Raw genomic sequence first — 18,707 nt, 5'->3', positions numbered from 1 at the left:
AGACATCCTTTCTTGACAGAGGAAGTCTCCATGTGAAAAAGAAGCAAGGAAAAATTCTGAAACTCAAAGCCGTCAGTTATTTCAGGGAAAAATTCTGCTCCTAGAACTTCTAGGACAGTCTATCTTTCCATCTGTGTGTACTGCTACAGGCATTCTGCATCCTGGTGGACACAAAGCCAAGAGAAGATTTAAGTAATGATGCACAAAATAAATCTTAAAAAAAAAAAAAAAAAAAAAAGTCCTTTGACTACAAAACTACCGTCAGCTAAACTCAAGCAACCATGAAGCCAGTGGAACCCTGGGCAGTATGCAAAGGTATACTGATGCAGAACTGGGTAAAGATATTAATAATTAAATTATTACCTGACTTGTTTTGTATGCAAACTTAGATTGCCACAGTAAGAAAACCTTACACTTCAGAGGTTTAATTCTACTTTCAAGCTGTACTTAATAACTTGTTTTCACCCAGTATTCAAAAATGTTCCAACAGCTGTAGATTTAATCTCTAGACACCTCTCTCCTGACTAAAGCATCAAACATATTGCAAGCGAATGCTGTGAATTCTAAATTAGGCTTTTTATCATGAACTCTAGCTAATATACTTCACTCTGCTCTATGGTGTGAAGAAGAGCAAATGAAACTTAAAGGGCTGGAAATGTCCTCCAATATGCATCTGGGGAGTAAAATATTCTCAGTAAGCTTCACATGGTTGAAGCAGCAGCAGCAAAGTTACTAGAAAAATCATAATCTCCAAATTTTTAGGGTGAAGTTGTCAAATAATTTTTCACGTGGACTTTCATGTGCTGACTAGTTCCTTAGTATTTGGTAATTGGTGATGGGAGAGTGACACTGTCTCCTAAACATAAGATGAGGAAAAATTTAGCTTGAATACAGTATTAATATCTGCTCATAACATGTCATATAACACTACCAGTTAATAGGACCAGAAGATTAATTGATATTTCAAAACTGGTCCCTGCATTTTATACCTTGTTTCTATCATCACTGTTGGTAAACATCAGTTTCTTCTTCCTGCCCACTGGTACATTGCCACAAGAACTCCCATTCTCCAGGAATGATGGTCTTGTTTGATATTCAGCCACAGGTCTGAAGCTGCCTTTATTTCTGTGTGCACCCTTCACAAATTATGCTCCACTCAATTTCCTGTACTGGGGGAAATTTCATAATTCTGTCACCACTAGGGCACTAGAGGCTACAGCCAAGTCTTCAGTCATTCCCAGATGATCCAGCTGAGCTCTGATAGTGCTGTTATTTACTTTGTAAATCTGGTTTAACAACACTAGGTAGTAAAGAGATTAAACTAAAAAAAAAAAAAAGTATTCCAAGAAGAAAGATTTTAAAATTGGAGACTTTTCATTCACCTCACAGAATTAAATCTTCTGAGAGACTTATTCTTCCTTCTTCCTTTTCAATAGTCACTTTGATGTCTTTTGTGCAGACCTTTTCTTATCTTGCCCTTGACTATTATCTGAACTGAAAAATTTGTTTAGAGAGAGTTTTTCTTCAGCTATTTGTTTATTTTTTTATTGTTTTATTGTTTATTCAACCAGTCAATTAAACGAAACCAATGTAGTCAATTCAGTAGAGATTTTGGCAACTGGATCCATTAAGATCTTTTTATTTAAATTTCTACATGAAATTTCAGACTTTTCTTTGCAATGGGAACCGTAGCCTCCAAATATAGTTATTTTCTTGATACTTCAGGATTTCATCAATCGGTGAATGAACTAATAGAACTGATATCAGCGTAAATCTCTATGTTGTTTGGCTGCAAAATTCAATTTGGGGAAATATCAGTATTTTTAAAGATAAAATAAAAAAAAGGAACACAGCAGTTTTTGTTTGTTTAGTTGGTTGTTTCATTTTCAAAATCACCGTTTGTGATGCAGGAGAAATGTGAATATAAAGATAGAGAGAGAAAACGGAGAAAAAGAGGCTTTTATCTGTGTATCAGGACATAGAATGTTATACTAGTTTCAGACAGAAAATTTGCAGTTGTTTTCCATTGCATTTCACCTAGATAACACAGAAAGCTAGAACACTATGAGACAGATGTCTGCTATGGAAGACCACAGAATAAGGTGAATAATATTAAGTCATCTACATTACACCTTTCCATGAAAGTATAACAGAAGGCAGTGCTGACTTTCCTGGAGTATACTGACTATGGCAAAAAAGTAGTTAACATTAAGTGTCAGACAAAAGTGCACAGTGAAATTCTCCAAAGGTCTTTTACCTGGTGCCTATTTTATGCATCTGATACAACTGCAGATCCATCTGTCTCTATAGGCTAAATAATATTGTGGTATCATTATGCTCGTATCTTTCCCTTATCCTTGTCCTTGCATTCACAGTAAACAGATATGGCCATGCAGGAAGATCTGGAAGAGGTGTAACAACAAGGCTTCCAGTGCCCTTAGCCCTTCTGCATCACTTCCTGAAACCCACTGAGCACAACAGCAATGATATCAGGAATGCTTTTCTGCAAAACCTTAGATGTATACTGGTGAAAAGGCCAATTGGATCTCTTAATACTTTGCATAAATGAAAATGCAGAGACATCAGCTAACCTCCGACTAAGAAGAGTTTAAATTGGCCAACAGGAACCAGTTGGGTTCCCTGTCTTTGCATTCAGGGTATACAACTGGAGTTTGGCTATAGTTTACAATGTACAGCACAGTAGTTTGCAGTACACATGCTTCTAAGTACTGACCAATGCTTCAAAAAATAAAATAATTATTTTCTGGTTTTCTTCTCCTTCCTTTAGTTCAAACTTCTTTACTCCTTTTTTCCATGCTGATGGACATATTAAAGGAAGTCATTAATATGCTAAATAAAGCCCCTCCAGTATCTTCAAAAAAAAGGCAACATTTTATTATATCTAATCATATGGAGTGAACTGCAAACTGACAAATTGTCTGGGGATGTCACAAACCTTTACACCTACACTGCAGAGGAGTTCAAATACTGTAGCTTTTTAATGTGTATTTTTAAAATCAGTGAATATAGCAATGAGTTCTCAGCACCTGTTAAAGTAAATATATTTCACTGTCTTTCTCATAATCTTCAATGAAACTATAAGACAATTGTCAAGATTTGATGGACATTTACTGCTTAACAATTCTTTCTTAGGCAGGTGGCATAAAAATCATCATCGTTATTATTATTATAAATACTGGTTAGTATCACACAACCATAAGTATTACTATATAATAAACAGTATTTCTTTAGTATCTGCAAATAGACTTTCTCAAAAGCAAAAATTTTATTCCACACCAAAAGTCAAGGTTTTGAATGCAGTTTCATTTTGCATCAGGAAAAACAAACAAAAAAAAAGCCCACAAAAAACAACAATTCAAAATCAAAAAAGACAACCCTTCTACAAAACAAAACATGAGAGAAAAGCAAAAAGAGACCAACATAACAAAAAGTCTAAGGAATTAATACATATTCACATGAGCAACTGGACTACTACTGGTGTTGCTTACCATATGAGACACCTTCCCATCTAACTCTTGCGATACATCTTGTCCTCTTCTTTTTCCTACATTACCACAAACAGGAAAAGTTGTGGAAACAGTAACAGTGACGTGAGTTTAATAATAGCATTATTGGAGAAGAGTACAGATGCAGCTTTCAACTGTTGCTAACTCTCCTCAAAATAGTATGTTGATTATCCAGCCAGCTGGGAAGAATATTGACTATGTTTGGTTCATCAACAAAGACTTATGTATACCCTGGTTGAACGACCAGCAGGAATATATGGGTTGATCGACGAGCCACCTTAGAAGTCTGAGCTGCATCCAAGCTGCTAAATAGTCCAAATAGCACACATGGTCTCTTCACCATCAGTGAACCCAGAAATTACTTTATGCACGAATACAGTTTATAAGTTCTGTAACACAGAGACTGTTCCTCTATCTAATATGTGGAATGATGGAAACAGATGTTAAGGGACTGGGCCAAAGGAAAAGAGGGAGAAGAAAACAAAAATCTTAGGATATGTCTGTATTAGAATTTAGTTCAGCCCTTGAGAAAATATCTATAGAGCAAAACAGATGGTGCTGGAGATCCAATATTCAACATCTGCTTTCCAGGGGTTTCTTCAGATTAGCTGATTGTCTGATCCTAAGAGATAAATGTTCAATAATGCCAAAAATGTGTTAGGTGTGCTTCTGGCTTGGTTTCATCTAAGAGGAATCTAGAGGAATTTAGTCCAAGCCTGCACTGTGATGCAATCTGAAATCCAATGACTGGGAACAATAAGGAGATTTTTTTTTTCCCATTCTTAATCTAAACATATTGTAGACGCACCCTTAGACATTAAGAAATACTTATTCCTTTTTCACTGTTTTGTCCAGTGGTTGTGCACTGTATGTTCATAGTGCATTGAATGTTAATGAGAATTTAGGATGTTAGTAGTGAGTAATGGAATTCTTTTATTTTAAGGTATATCCATTAAGAATTATCTTAGTCATAGGATGAAATAATAAATCCATGACTAAGAAACCAGTAGGTGCTAAAACTCTAGTTCATGCCTCACAGATCCACGCTGTGAAAAGAGTGACTGAAATGTTCATTTAGCATCATCATAATTTTTTCTTCATGATGCATGGAGTAATGTGAAGGATGTGTGGATATCCTCTAAACTTGCTTCATTTTTTCAGTGTAGGTGTTCCCTCCCACATAGACAAAGTTTTACTAACTATGTCTGGAATTCAGAAAACATTGTCAGTTTATTGAAGTTACCTGAAATGATTTGAAGAGTGTTCAACCCTAAATTCCTGTAGCAGTTCAGAAATAAGCAGGTGTGGTAAGAAACAGCAGCCAAACATGTTTTATAATGGCAGAAAAATGATTTTATTTTATCTTATTAAAGAAAGCATATTTATGTCAGCATGTTTGAAACTTTCACTAAATCACCCCTGACATGAGTGTCACAAGCCAGCTCAGTCCTATAGGACTGTAATTCCTTGCAATATTTTGCAAGGGGAATGATAGAAGGCTCCAAGAGCTTTCTATCATTCCCCTTTGTCTCCAAGGTCACAAGCACCGGATTCATAAACAACCCTAGAGATTCCAAAGATGAACAGTGAGTGCTTCTCAAGTATTTGCAGTGAAAAAGATTTTTCACTAAACAACATGAGAGTATGCAACTTCAGAAATTTTAACTAGGCAACACTGAAAGCTGTTTAAAGCTTTTCAACACAGAGACTTAAAAATATATGATCTGATTTTGTTTAACGTTCAAGAAAATCTTTCGACATTGATAAAATGAAGATCATAGAATCATAGAATAGTTTGGGGTGGAAGGGACCTGTCAAGGTCATCTAGTCCAATGCCCATGCAATGAGCAGGGGCATCTTCAACTAGATCAAGTTGCTCAGGGCCCTGTCCAACCCGACCTTGAATGTTTCCAGGGATGGGGCGCATCTACCACCTCTCTGGGCAACCTGTTCCAGTGTTTCACCATGCTTGTGGTAAAAAAAGTTCCATGTTATACCTAATCTAAACGTACCCTCTATTAGTTTAAAACCACTATCCCTCGTCCTATTGCAACTGCTAAAAATATTGTCCCCTTCTTTCTTATAATCCCCCTTTAAGTACTAGAAGGCCACAATAAGGTGCCCCCAGATCCTTCTCTTCTCCAGACTGAACAAAACCAACTCTATCAGTCTGTCCTCAAAGGAGGAGTGCTCCAGCCCTCTTATCATTTTTGTGACCCTCCTCTGGACCCACTCCAACACGTCCTTCTTATGTTTGGTGCCCCAAAGTTGGACGCAGTACTCCAGGTGAGGTCTCACAGGAGCAGAGTAGAGGTGCGGAATCACTTCCCTTGACCTGCTGGCCACACTTCTTTTGATGCAGCCCAGGGTAGATTGGCTTTCTTGGCTGTGAGCATACATTGCCTGCTCACGTCCAGCTTTTCATCCACCAGAACCCCAATACATCACCACCAATACAGAATATACTCCTTTGAGCATTTTACTGCACAAAAAAAAGAGAGTAGCCCCATGTTAATAATGCTCGAACATGTACAGAGAGATTATGTGCAAAATGAGAATGTACATGTAAATAGATATACTTAAATTCATTCTTACTCTGTTCACTGCATTCTCTTTTGGAATTACAATGTCAGGGTCAGTTGTGCAAGAGTCACCTAAACATCACCTAAAATTTGAGCCCTAAGAAACACATTGTATCAACGGTTTCAATACCTCCTTGCTGGCAAATGCTCTTTTCTCACACAAAAGAATTAATAGAGAAAGACAGGAGTTGACAAAATCACAATCTGATGTTTTGTAGCCTATATTCTTTTTGGAATCAAAATGATCTTGGAATTTCAATTGATAAATCTGTTTTCAAAATATCAAGATGATATTCTGATCATTCTCATCAATCCACCTCATGCAATGTTTAGGAAAGTTTTCCCCTTGCAAATGTAGAAAATAACCAAGTGAGAAAATATTCTGAAAACCTCATGAAAATGTGGAAGGGAAAGGGAAGAGTCTAAGACAATGAGGGGAAAAGCAAACGCATCAAGGAGTGTGTTTGACTTCCTTACCCAAAAATGTTTATTTCATACTCTTTATTCAATATTTTAATTTAAGCAACACAGTTCTCTACCTATACATATACAAGCAAAACAGGCAACATCTTGCAGTGCAAAATTCTTCATTCAAAAAGGAAGCTAGTTCTTTTTTCTGCAACCACAGTGAACTGCACTTCTACCACATCTGAACCTATGCTAGATTTTTACCAAGAAAAGCATATACAGCTAACAAGGACATTTTCAGGAGAGTGCATCAGGCAGAAAATATACTACAGAGGATCGGTAGGAAAAACTGAAAACAGAGAATAGGATGTTGAGATTGCAGATGAATTGTACATGAAGATCTTTGTCAGCCTTATCCCTTATTTCCCTTCCTCCTAAATTTGTCAGGTAGATTTGACTTCCTAAGTTTCCCCTCTCAGTTTCCACCTCCAGCACCAGCTCTGTAGACTCTCTAGTCATTCTCCTCAGCTGAAAATTCTCATTAAGGATCTTAACTTAAAGTTAATAGGATGAATATAGGCAACACTATGCACTTTAAGTTAAGCATACTTGAAAAAACTGTAAACAAGTTAGCTCAGTATAAGAAGTATTCTGAATGTGTCCGTGCAGTAGGAGAGAACTGAAAACAGCAGCAAAGCTAAATATGACTTAAGTTTTAAAAAAAAAAAAAAGTTAGTTGATTTATATTTAACCTTAGCATCTCTATAGTACACTGCAGACTACCATATGAGCACAGCGCTGAGGTCCTGGACCAGAGGTGCAGACATATTTTTTTTTTTCCTGGCAAGGTTGTCCAAGATCAGTCATAGACAGGATCTGACTACTGAAATAAATCTTTGAGTACACACTTTCAGTATTAGAATACTTTTTCTTTCTGAATTATTTTTATGCACAGAACAATACTTACATACATAGTTATGACAGCTTCCCTCTTCATACATCAGCCTTCACTCAAAATTAAGAAAGTCTTGAGTAAACATTAACAGATACTCAAAAACTGTTTTGACTTTTATGCGTGAGATGGTAGTTGGGAAAAGAAAGACCTAGAAGGTGAAGATACGGACAGTTTGCTAATCTCTTATTGTTAGATTTATCCAAAAAAAAAGTCATGATTCAGCTCCCATTTAAAATTCTCTTAAAACTCCCATAGAGTTCATCAAGGAAAAACTGTGTGCCCAGCAAGATCATAATTACTAAGAGTCTGTATTATCTGCTTCTCATTTACATTTGTTACATAGCCACATCCAAGAACGATATACTGTCTCTGGTTCTAATTGGTACATAACTAATAAAAGTAAACTTCATAGAGAAGGAAGAGTAAAGTTTAATTAAAATTACTCATATCAATTTGTTTACTATTTGGCTATTCATTATTATTTTCATTTAGAATATGATACATATATCCTTGATAATAATAATTCAAGTCTATTAGCTCAAGAATTTAGAGATTTTGATTCAGGCTATTTTATATTCTACTGTTTTGAACTTAGGTAATTTCTATTTATGTACTAATTTTAATTAACATAGAAAAGTAACTCGGTATGGATATACAAACCTTTTTCTGAGGTCACTTTGTTCAACATATATAGATTTAACATGAACATAAAAGATCAATTTACCTGGAACTTGAGTGGATATGTAGAAAGCATAATTTTTGTTTGCTAAAGCCACTTTCTCTGTTGTTTATATTTGTGTTATTTAACAGCAATAGTCATTGCAAAGGTTGCCGTCAGGAGCAAAGCGAATTTGATTCAGCTGCTACTAATCTTGTACAAACACAAAACTGCTAATTGAAAAGCTAATTATGATGATGGAGAGATGAGAAGCACATTGGGCAGGATGACATAAAACCCATGAAACACCTATTATAAGCCAGCTGGTATCCTTTGAAACCAGAAGTATTATAGATTACTTTCCTGTGTTAAGGCAGGGATATTAATGCTATCCCTTGGACTCTGTAATAGGAGAGTAGACTTTAAGTGGACTTGTAACAGAGTAGTCCAGAATAATAACATACAGGTCACCTCTATCAGTGTTGAATTTAATAGAAATATTGAATAAACAGGAAAATGGGAGGCAGTACAAAGTGCTGATAAATGCAAAGAATGAGAAGTCATCAAGCAAGAACTTTATTTCTGTTTCAGTCATTGAATTTTTGGCAAGATACTGATTTGTATTTAAACTATGGGAAGGTCAAATGAACAAGATTTTGAATCTTTTTCTATTCAGACATTTGAGAAAGTTCTCACTGGGTTACAGTGGAAGTCTGTGCCAAAGAAGGACCTAGATGCAAATTTCCTTACCAGGTGTGGTAATTTCTGGACTGGCCTTTTCCCCACAGCATGCCACCTAGCTAAATAACTCCATAGTACTCTGTATCAGAGGAAGAGTAGAAACGGATATCAAGTTCTTTTTCTTTAAATATTTTATAGACAATGAAAAAGACTTTGTAATTTAGGTGTTGTAAATATGTATTTTATTATAGTTCAATTTTTAAAATTTTATTTTATAAGCTTTTAACTCAGATATAATTTAGAGATTTAAAAAAAAAAAATAGCACTGTATTATGTAGCCAGATTAGAGACTAATTTTTAGATATAATAACTGAAATGAAGATTGGCTATCGCTTCTTGGCATAGCTTTACTAAATTTTCAACTAAAGGTTCCTTGTACTGTCTCATCTGGAAAAGAAAAAAAAAAAGAAAAAAGAAAAAAATCTCATTAAAACTTCTAGCAACATCAAATAAATCATTCTGTTTGTAGGGTCAGTAGGGTTACTTAGACATACTCTGCCACAAGAAGAATCATATAACCATCACAGATACTCTCATAAAGCCACAAGCACTCTTCATTTTGATTTGTCACAGTTCAAGGAAATGTATTCTGAGCATTTTTATTGGGGAAAAAAGAAAAAAAATCCTAATGTGATGAACTCAACATGAAAATATTAGCCAGAAATTATTGTAGTGTATTGTGTATGATAGACATCTAGACAGAAACAAGAAAATGCAATTAAAACACTTGGTGAAAGCTCTGTAGGATTTGTATAACAAAGTATATCCCATTTTTATATTTGGAAACAGTTTTCACCTATACGCGTATAAACTGATAGACACTTAGTAGCCAATGGTGGTAACACAGTTAATGGGATTAAGAAATATGTGACAGAAAGCATAAACTAAAGCATGATCAAACCTGAAATTCAGTGTCGTCTTTAGCTTTATACCATATACTAGTACTTTACCCCAACTTGTGATATCATGTAACACTTTCTCTGCAGTGAATAGTGCTATAGCAATTATAAAATGTATTCAGCTTTTCTTATAAAAGCAGCCCAGTTTTACACAGAATCATTCACAGGGAGCATGCAGTAATTTAACATACCATTTTTTAGTAGTAACATCTATTATTCTATCAGAACTATGCAGTCAGAGCACACACATCCATTGCTAATATCTACAATTCCATTCCTCGTCTCTGTGATTTTATCTTTGAGGTTCAAAATGTGTATTTGCAAATCACCAGGTGAACAATCCTGTACAATACTATCCATGAAATATATTTTATAAAAACTTGTGTGCATATGCCCTACCTTCTGCTATCCACAGATTTTTGTGAGAAGGATTGAACTTTGGATTTAAAGCTTGAGTTTTTCCAATCTGCTTGGCATGGCTTTCATGCGTTGTCCTGGTACGGAGGAGGTAATTCAGACCAAGTAAGTCAGAGTCCCTGAGAATTGTCTCCCTCACCCAGGTTCCATAACCAAGCATGGAGGAAACCTCCAGGCTGATATATCTTTTCCTACATCTGTGCTACTCTCATACAGAAAACATTTTTAGGAGACCAACAGCAAAACCAATCAGACCTACAAGCTATCTTCAGGAGATGAAATAGATTTTCAAGGAACTAGAAAGCCAGATGGACAGATTTCACTGGGAATAGTCCACTTAGTCCTTTTGAAAGTATTAATCTCCTTAACTCATGTATGGGAAAAAAAAAAAAAAAAAAAAGAGAAAGAAATTTGAACTACATGTGTCATATTTTGCTTCTGTGAATTCTCTGTGAATGTCTGACAGCTCTACAGAGCTAAGAAAATACATCATGGGTGTACACCTGTGAAAGGAAACAACTATTAAAACTTACTGATAAAAGACCACAACAATCCAGTTTTCTCAGAAAGGCTTTTTTAACATATCAAATTTCATGAAAATATATGTGGTATACTGATATATTTATACTTAGACCTCTTGATCAAACTTTTTCCAAATATATCTTTTGTTGTGTCCTTGACACAGGCACAAGAGTGCCAAAGTCTAATGAAATTTGATTGAACTTTGATTAAGTTAATTGCATAGGGCTTTCAAATGCTAGCCTTGATAAAAGGACTGGATCTATTATCTTCAATGGCGTCTAGACCAGCAAATATTTGTTCAAAGTAACTCCAAATAAAAGAGTAGAAAAGGAAAACTGTAGTGTCAGTCTCTGGGGGGAAAAAAAAAAGTTAAATGCAGATATTTTTGTCTAGAAGCAGTCTCTAAACAAGATTAAATCTAAAACATTCTTTTGGTAAGAGACAGATCTGCTGAACTCTGTTCAGTGACACCATAGGAAAAGTTAAGAACACTGGCAAAAAACTGGAATTTATGCTTTATATTTCATATGTTCCTCTTTCTGCTAAAAGCACTGAATTATTAGTGCTATGCTAGTAATGTTAGTTGGGTCATCGGACCAGTCTCCTTGCTACTTAAAAAATCACTTAATAAATGAGTGAATTTCATCACAGGTTCATTTATTTAGCTGGCCAATAATTAACTGATATCTAGGCAAGTAATAAGCAACAGGTCTGTGTTGCCACAACCAAAAATATATGCAAACTGGCAATGAGTACCTTTAGGAAGAAAATGAAGAGAAGAGATTTCTAATCAGCATCATTCTGAAACAGTCTTTCAACATGATAGGACCAAAAAAAGCCTGACTACGCTTAAGATAACGATTGACAAGTCTATATAAAGCAATACTGGAATATCATCCAAAGTGATCCTTGTTCTAGAGTTTTCATGTTTTTATTCAATATATTCTTAAAAATCAAAGAAGTCAACATATTCACATCAGCTACTGAACAGAATTTAGTTGTGCTTTGTTAGGGTCTGTTACGAAAGAGAAGAAAGTTATTCTTTAATAATGGTACCTCTACAAGTATACATTCTTCCCAAAATTGAAGAAAGATAAGATACAGAGGGATTTAAAAAGTGAGCCATGGTAGTATAGTACTCAGAAAGTTTATCACTTTTACAGTGGTTTTGTCTAAAATATCCAGTTTATTATACTTTCCTGAAAAAGTAATTCTGAATTAGTATTTAAATTCTGCGTTTAGCCAACTGGTAGTAACCAATAGAACTATAGTACTATACCATAAATTTCAAGTTAAAGCTGGGTGGTGGATGCCACATTAGATTTCCTTTGGAAGGTGTCTTCTAGAGGACGATTTTTTATTTAATGTATGTAATGTTCTCCAACTGTGTTCTCCAATCCCTTCATTGCAGGGATTGGAGAGTTCCTGCAATGTAACATTTTAGCCAAGGAGGACATTCTGTCTTCTTCAACTCCAAAGCAGGTCAATAATTGAATAAGGCAGCAATTACACTGCAGTTTTCAAGCTGCCCTGCCATTTCTGAGGATGCATTTGCTGTAAGCAATTGCAGTCATCACAGATTACAATTTTCACTTTGCTTTTCACAGGTAGGTACAATATTGCTGTTTTGAGAAGGCAGTTTCTGCATATTGAATGAGAAATATTCCCAAAACAGTTTTTCTCTCATCAGGTGAAAAGGAAGCTGAGAGAAATCCATATCCCTGTCAACATACAAGACTTTGTTTTTACAACCTGACAGGAGTACACAAACCATGCAACAATTTGTCCAATGAATGAAGAACAGAAAACAATGTATAATATGGTTTTCCATAGAATCATGGAATGGTTAGAGTTGGAAGGGACCTTAAAGATCATCTTGTTCCAACTTCCCTGATATGGGAAGAGGCACCTCCCACTAGACCAGGTTACTCAAAGCCCCATCCAACCTGTCATTGAACACCTCCAGGGATGGGGCATCCACAGCTTCCACAAAGGTGAACTTTCAATTATAAATAAGATTATGAAAGAGTATCTTACTTTTTTTCTCTCATGTCCATTGTTTAGAAGGAGTACTTTCGATCTTTCATTGTCTTTGCACGTTACTATTTTTGTATCATTTCATAAGCCTTAAAAAGGTACAGTACAATCCTTATATGTTGGTATATTTGGTGAGAGTAACAGAGTTTGGAAAATAAAAAGTTATTTTACAGATAAAGTGGGAAATATAGTGTGTAAGGAATGGGAGATAGTAATTTAGGCAAAGATTTGTTATGTAATTAGTCCAAATTAGAAATTATCACCTTCTCACATGAAAAATTTTCCCAATGCACCTGTGGTGAGCAACACAAGCAAGAATCAGGTGATGTTATGCACACACTCCACCCCCTCATGCTGATGTTCTTCTGTAGCATAGAAAGCCCACTGATGCATCACACATCCCAGGAAAAAATCATACATTTGCAAGTTCAGGTGGAACCTACAGAGTAGCTGTCTGCTGATCTCCAGGCCCTTACAGGAGTAAAGCTGGGACAGGAGGAAACACTGGTTTTGCAACATGTAAATTACCTTGTTGAATCTGCACTGAAATTCATATGAGGATTTTCTGAAGAATGCATCCTGTGTTGTAGAATAAAACTAGAACCTAGGGGGCCAAGAATGAAGTAACCTATACATCTGGTCCTGTGAAAATGATTTTTTGTCTTTTTTTTTTAAATCCAGTTTATAATAATCCAGAATTTTAATACCTTTTTTTTTCCTTTCTTTTAGTGTTTTTTTTTTGTTTTTTTTTTTTTTCTGGTAATGATTTTTCACTGTGGATTTTTATCCTTTCCTGACACGTACTATTTCAGTACAATAAAAGACTGGCACTACATCAGTTTTTTTACACTAAGAGCAAGCTTATATATTTTCAGCTTCTCTTGGTTTCTGTAACAACTGCAAGAGCTCTGTGCAAGAAGGGGATTTCTAGTGAATTGCTGCAACGTGATGTTCTATTGGAAGAATGGCTTGAAAATAATATGATACGCCATGCTTAATTTTTTAATTTGACTGCTTTTTTTTCCTGTGATGATGTCGATGTTGATGATGATTCAGTTTACAAAGTGGAGTTAAGAAATATTCAGTTCAAGTTAGATTTATGTGCATCAACCCACAGAGCTACCTCAACCCACAAAGACAAATCAGAGAATGCTGTAGCTGCCTTCTTTTGCCACTGGCTAAAGTTACCAAGGTGAGGTCCCACTTCCTGTCTGAGATTCTTTGGCTATATCACCTTTGCTAGCATGGCACTAGCAACTAATAATCCTTCATGGTGCCCATGACTTTACCCTTCTGAAGTCTTAAACATACATCTAGGCCAACTTGAACACTCCTTCTCACTTAACAGTGCAGAGTGAACAGTTACTGCCTGTCTACCTTAACAACTTACTGTCCTTAGATTCATCACAAGTATTCACTGTTGTTTCCCCTCTTTTCTTTCTCATCTTTCCAAGTAGTTAATATGCTCTCAGACAATTTTTTCAGTCATGCTTTTGATGAGCACAAGGATGTAAGATGGGGAGTTTCATTTACCACTCTGGTTTGCAATAGACTATTTACCCAGTTTTAACTGTACATATTCCTTTTGATTAAATCTCTGCAAAAATAATAAGAAGCAATGGCTCAACAGAAATATTTCTGATTAACAAAAGCCAGCCACAGGAAGGACAAACACTAGAGGTTAATAGGGTTTTGATTGTTTGGATTGATTGAAAAGGTCTCCCAAGTAATATTTTTTCAAATTCAGCCTGGGTGGTGGGAGCACACTTATGGTACAGTAGACTTTGGTTTTGTGTTGTCTTGTTCTTATGAATTAATTTTGTACTTGATAGTAAAAGGTGGCTAGTCTCACTAAGCTTGACATGTGCCCTCTTTCGTTTCTAAAAGGTGTTTTAAAATAGGAGGTGTAATAGAAGTCTAACACAGTAAACAGGTCTACAGACAAGAGGAAATTCACAGTACTGATGATGAATGCAAATAAAATGAGCCTAGAAATGCAGCCAAGAAAATGTGATAGAAAAAAAAAATTTCTTTGAAAATTCTATTCAGATCTGTTCTTGCTTTTTCATCATGTGTCTACTTGGACAGAATCATTTCCTATCTTAGACTTCACCCTATATTACAAAATTTTACTTTTCTATTGTTAGTCCTGAAAGAAACCCTAAAGTGAATCACCAACTGTAGAGACACTAGTTTAATTTCTAGATTGTCAGGGAGAGGCACATAAGAAGCTTAAATCTGTCTCAGACACCAAGTCATATGAAGTCCAAATCAGATCTGGTATTATCATGGATAGCTGTTGCTTTTATTTATAAAATATACAACATTAACTATCATCACATTATTCATATAAACAGATTTAGGAACAGTCACCTCAAGGTATTAAAATAAGCATTCTCTAAACAATACTTGACATACCGGTTAGCGTCTTTCAAATTTGCATGTAAAGATAATACATATTTAAATTGTAAAAGGATATCATCTTCCATTGGGCTTAATCTAAAAGTCTACGTTTGAGGTAATGTAACACACGAATTAAAATTCAAGGATTGTAAAATGACATAAATCAAACACTAGGAAGGTCGCAAAGTTTCAAGTGTCTTATGTAGTGTTCAACATTTTCAGCTATTATTGCCATTTTCAAAGGTGACTGATTATATTAATTGAATTTGTAATGGGCAACAGTATTGGATCAGATGTTAATAATTAGGAAAGGGCCAAGATGAATCAGACTCTGAAAGCATACCGTTGTGCTTTAAGATCAGATGATAATTAGGATGCAGCCATAAGGAAATATTATGACGAAGGGCGATAGATTCTGCTATGAAAATCTAGAATCATTGCCTTTTTCTTAATGCAGGCCTTTATATTCTCATCAGAACGGCAAAAAGGACGACACTGGCCAAGAAAAAGTAACTGAAAGAAGGAATATGAAGTAAATATGCCTCAAACTGGGAACAGCCAATATTATAAAGGACAGTGAAATACTGAGTGATGAAATAAAAAATGGTTCATTAGATTCAAAGTTCAGAAGACAAAATAGACTATAAGAATTGACAAAGTGAAAAAGCACAGTTTAATAATCAGATGCTTAAAAACACCCAACAGAATAAAATAATCTAAGGTGGAAAAACCTAAAATTTTTCAAATAGCAAATAAAAACAATGTAGATCACACAGTGAATTCAAATTACAGAAAACATTTTAGCATTCAAATGGTGTGCAAGGTGACTCTGAGCATGTCCTGAGAAGTTCTGGTCATTTATTTTCAAAATGATATCATAGAAATAGAGAAGCCACAAGAAGAGGTGGTTTGAATTACAGTGGAAACTAAAAATCTTCAAAAAGACTGGAGAAAGTAGGCATTATTCTTAACCTGAAGACGGCAGCTGAGGTGGGATCTTCCTGCAGACAGCTATCTAATGGTGCCTATAGTGGACATAATATAGAATCATGGAATGGTTTGGGTAGAAGGGACCTTTAAAGATCACCTAGTCCAACCTCCCCTGCCATGCGCAGGTACAACTTCCACTGGGTTAGGTTGCTCAAAGCCCCATCCAACCTGACTTTGAACACTTCCAATGATGAAGGGTCATCCACAGCTTCTCTAGGCAACTAGTTTCAGTGTCTCAGTAGCTTTATCGTAAAAAATTTCTGCCATATATCCAATTTAAATCTGCCCTCTTTTAGTTTAAAACCATTGTCCCTCATCCTGTCACTACAGGCCATAGTAAAAAGTCTTCTTCCATCCTTCTTGTAAGTCCCCTTTAAGTATCGAAAGACCACAATAAGGTCTCCCTGGAGCCTCCTCCATGCTGAACAACCCTGACTCTCTCAACCTGTCCTCATAGGAGAGTTGTTCCATCTCTCTGATCATTTTCATGGTCCTCCTCTGGACCCAATCCAATCAGCCCCTTCTTGGAGGTATACCATGAAAGGACAAAACCCAATGGCAGAAGTTGCCAAAACAGATATTCTACTTAGGAAAAAATCATCACTGTGAAGCTGGTAAAGCCTGTAGCAGGTTATCTAGTGAGGCTCTGGGATCCCATTCTTTGGCGATACACAAAACTTGACTGTCCAAGGCCATGTGCAACCTCCTCTGACTTGGCCTTGCTCTGAGCAGAGGTTTGGCCTAGATGGCTTTCAGAGATTCCTTTCAACCTATGTTTTTCTATGACTCCATGAAACTGAGAAAAGGCTTTGTTGAAAGTGGCCAGTTTCTTGTACAAAATTTCCTTTAACTTTCAGACTCTTGAATAATAGTTGGAGGAATTTTACTACACAGACACAAAAATAATTATGCCTGACACTACTCAGTGCTGTACTAGACAAAATTTCTTGGTAAAGTTTATATTGGTAATCATGCCAAGTATAGACAAGGAAGTTTATACTCATACCAAATTCAGACTGATAGACTTTTGTAGTGAAAGTGGACAATACATAACAGAGTACCTTATGACTCATATTTGATCTGAGACACCCCAAGACAGATTTTCAAAAAATGTGTCCTGTTGGATCAACAAGAGATTTTGAGATGTTTAGAATACCTGACTAGGGTTGCGTATCAACTCTGAAACTGGTGTCAGGAGGATTCAATCAAGTTCCTTTTTGAGCTGAACTTTTTTAATAACCACCCAAAAGTAAGAAGAAAGCTGGTAGAGTCCAAAGTTTTACAGTTCTAAGCTCTGAAATCCAAAACTGCACCTCAAACTAGAAAGCATGATTAAAGATCTTATTGCACATGTGGGAAATTGGCAACATTAAGTGTTTCTCTTGATGTCTTGAAAATGTCTGGATTAATCTTATGAATCTGAAGACTGTCTTCTTAAGGAGATTCACGAAATTAGACAAGTTAAAATTTCTTGCTACAATATTTTTCAGTTATCTGAATGGAAGTTTCTACAGTAAAAAGAAAAGCATTTTTTGCATCTGAGTAACTTAAAAATTATTGCTGTTTTGCTGAAACTTAAAAAGAAAAGATCCATTTTTATTATCACTAGTTTGAACATAACGAAAGTTTACAGTAGCATACTTAATAATATTTGGCCTGAAAACAAAAATATCAAATGAAATGGGGTACATTCTGGCAGATAAGGCTTTATTTCTGACTTTCACATTACACTGCTCTGCAAATTGTCTTGCTTAGGTTTTTCTCTGTACGCTTGATTTTTCACCTTTTGTTCATCTTATCTTAGTCAACTATACACAGTTCTGAACAAAGACACTGCATTCTTGCTTGTTTGTGTTGTTCCTAGTACAATAGAGCTTCTGTAGTTGGAACATCTAAATAATGCTGTAATGAAAATAACAAACAATAGTAATGTCACAACCTCAGATATTTTACAAGCATTTACACAGACTCAGGCTGTCAGGTAAATGTAGTACAATAGAATTTTGTACTTTGGCAAGAGAGTCTGATTTATGACACTTCATTAACTGAAATCTTCAGCCAAATAAAAAAGCTTTTTTAACTGACTGTTGCAACCGTTAGAGTTCTCAATGTGTTGTTTCAGACACTCTACGGACACACAATGAGACTACATGCCTTGATAAAACAAGATCTCTAAACAGCTTGACTTCTAAGTGAATAAGGCAGGATTTTTTTTTAAAAAGGGGTCAAATACAAACTGGATAGATGATGACTGGAGTAACAAAAAAAGAATTCAGAGTCAGATCCAAAGGGCGTTGAAGTCAATGGTCCAACATCTCATGCAAAATAGGCTTTGGATCAGATTCTTAATCCCCAGAGAAGAAAATGTGGCTCTCCCACGTCCCATTCATTAACAAGTCTGTCTCACTTGGAAACTTTAAAATAATTTGAGAAGCTACAACTGAAGTGAAAAAATGCTGGTTGATCCATACATTGGAAATACAAGGAAAATATATTTCTTAGGAGACTGAGCAATTAATGAATTTATGAACAAGCAGTCATAAGTTAGCAGAAGGATAGCAAGTCCCC

The sequence above is a fragment of the Larus michahellis genome, chromosome 2 (genome assembly GCF_964199755.1).
Source record: "Larus michahellis chromosome 2, bLarMic1.1, whole genome shotgun sequence".
NCBI classification, from domain to species: domain Eukaryota; kingdom Metazoa; phylum Chordata; class Aves; order Charadriiformes; family Laridae; genus Larus; species Larus michahellis.
Note: the sequence above shows the minus strand (reverse complement) of the source record.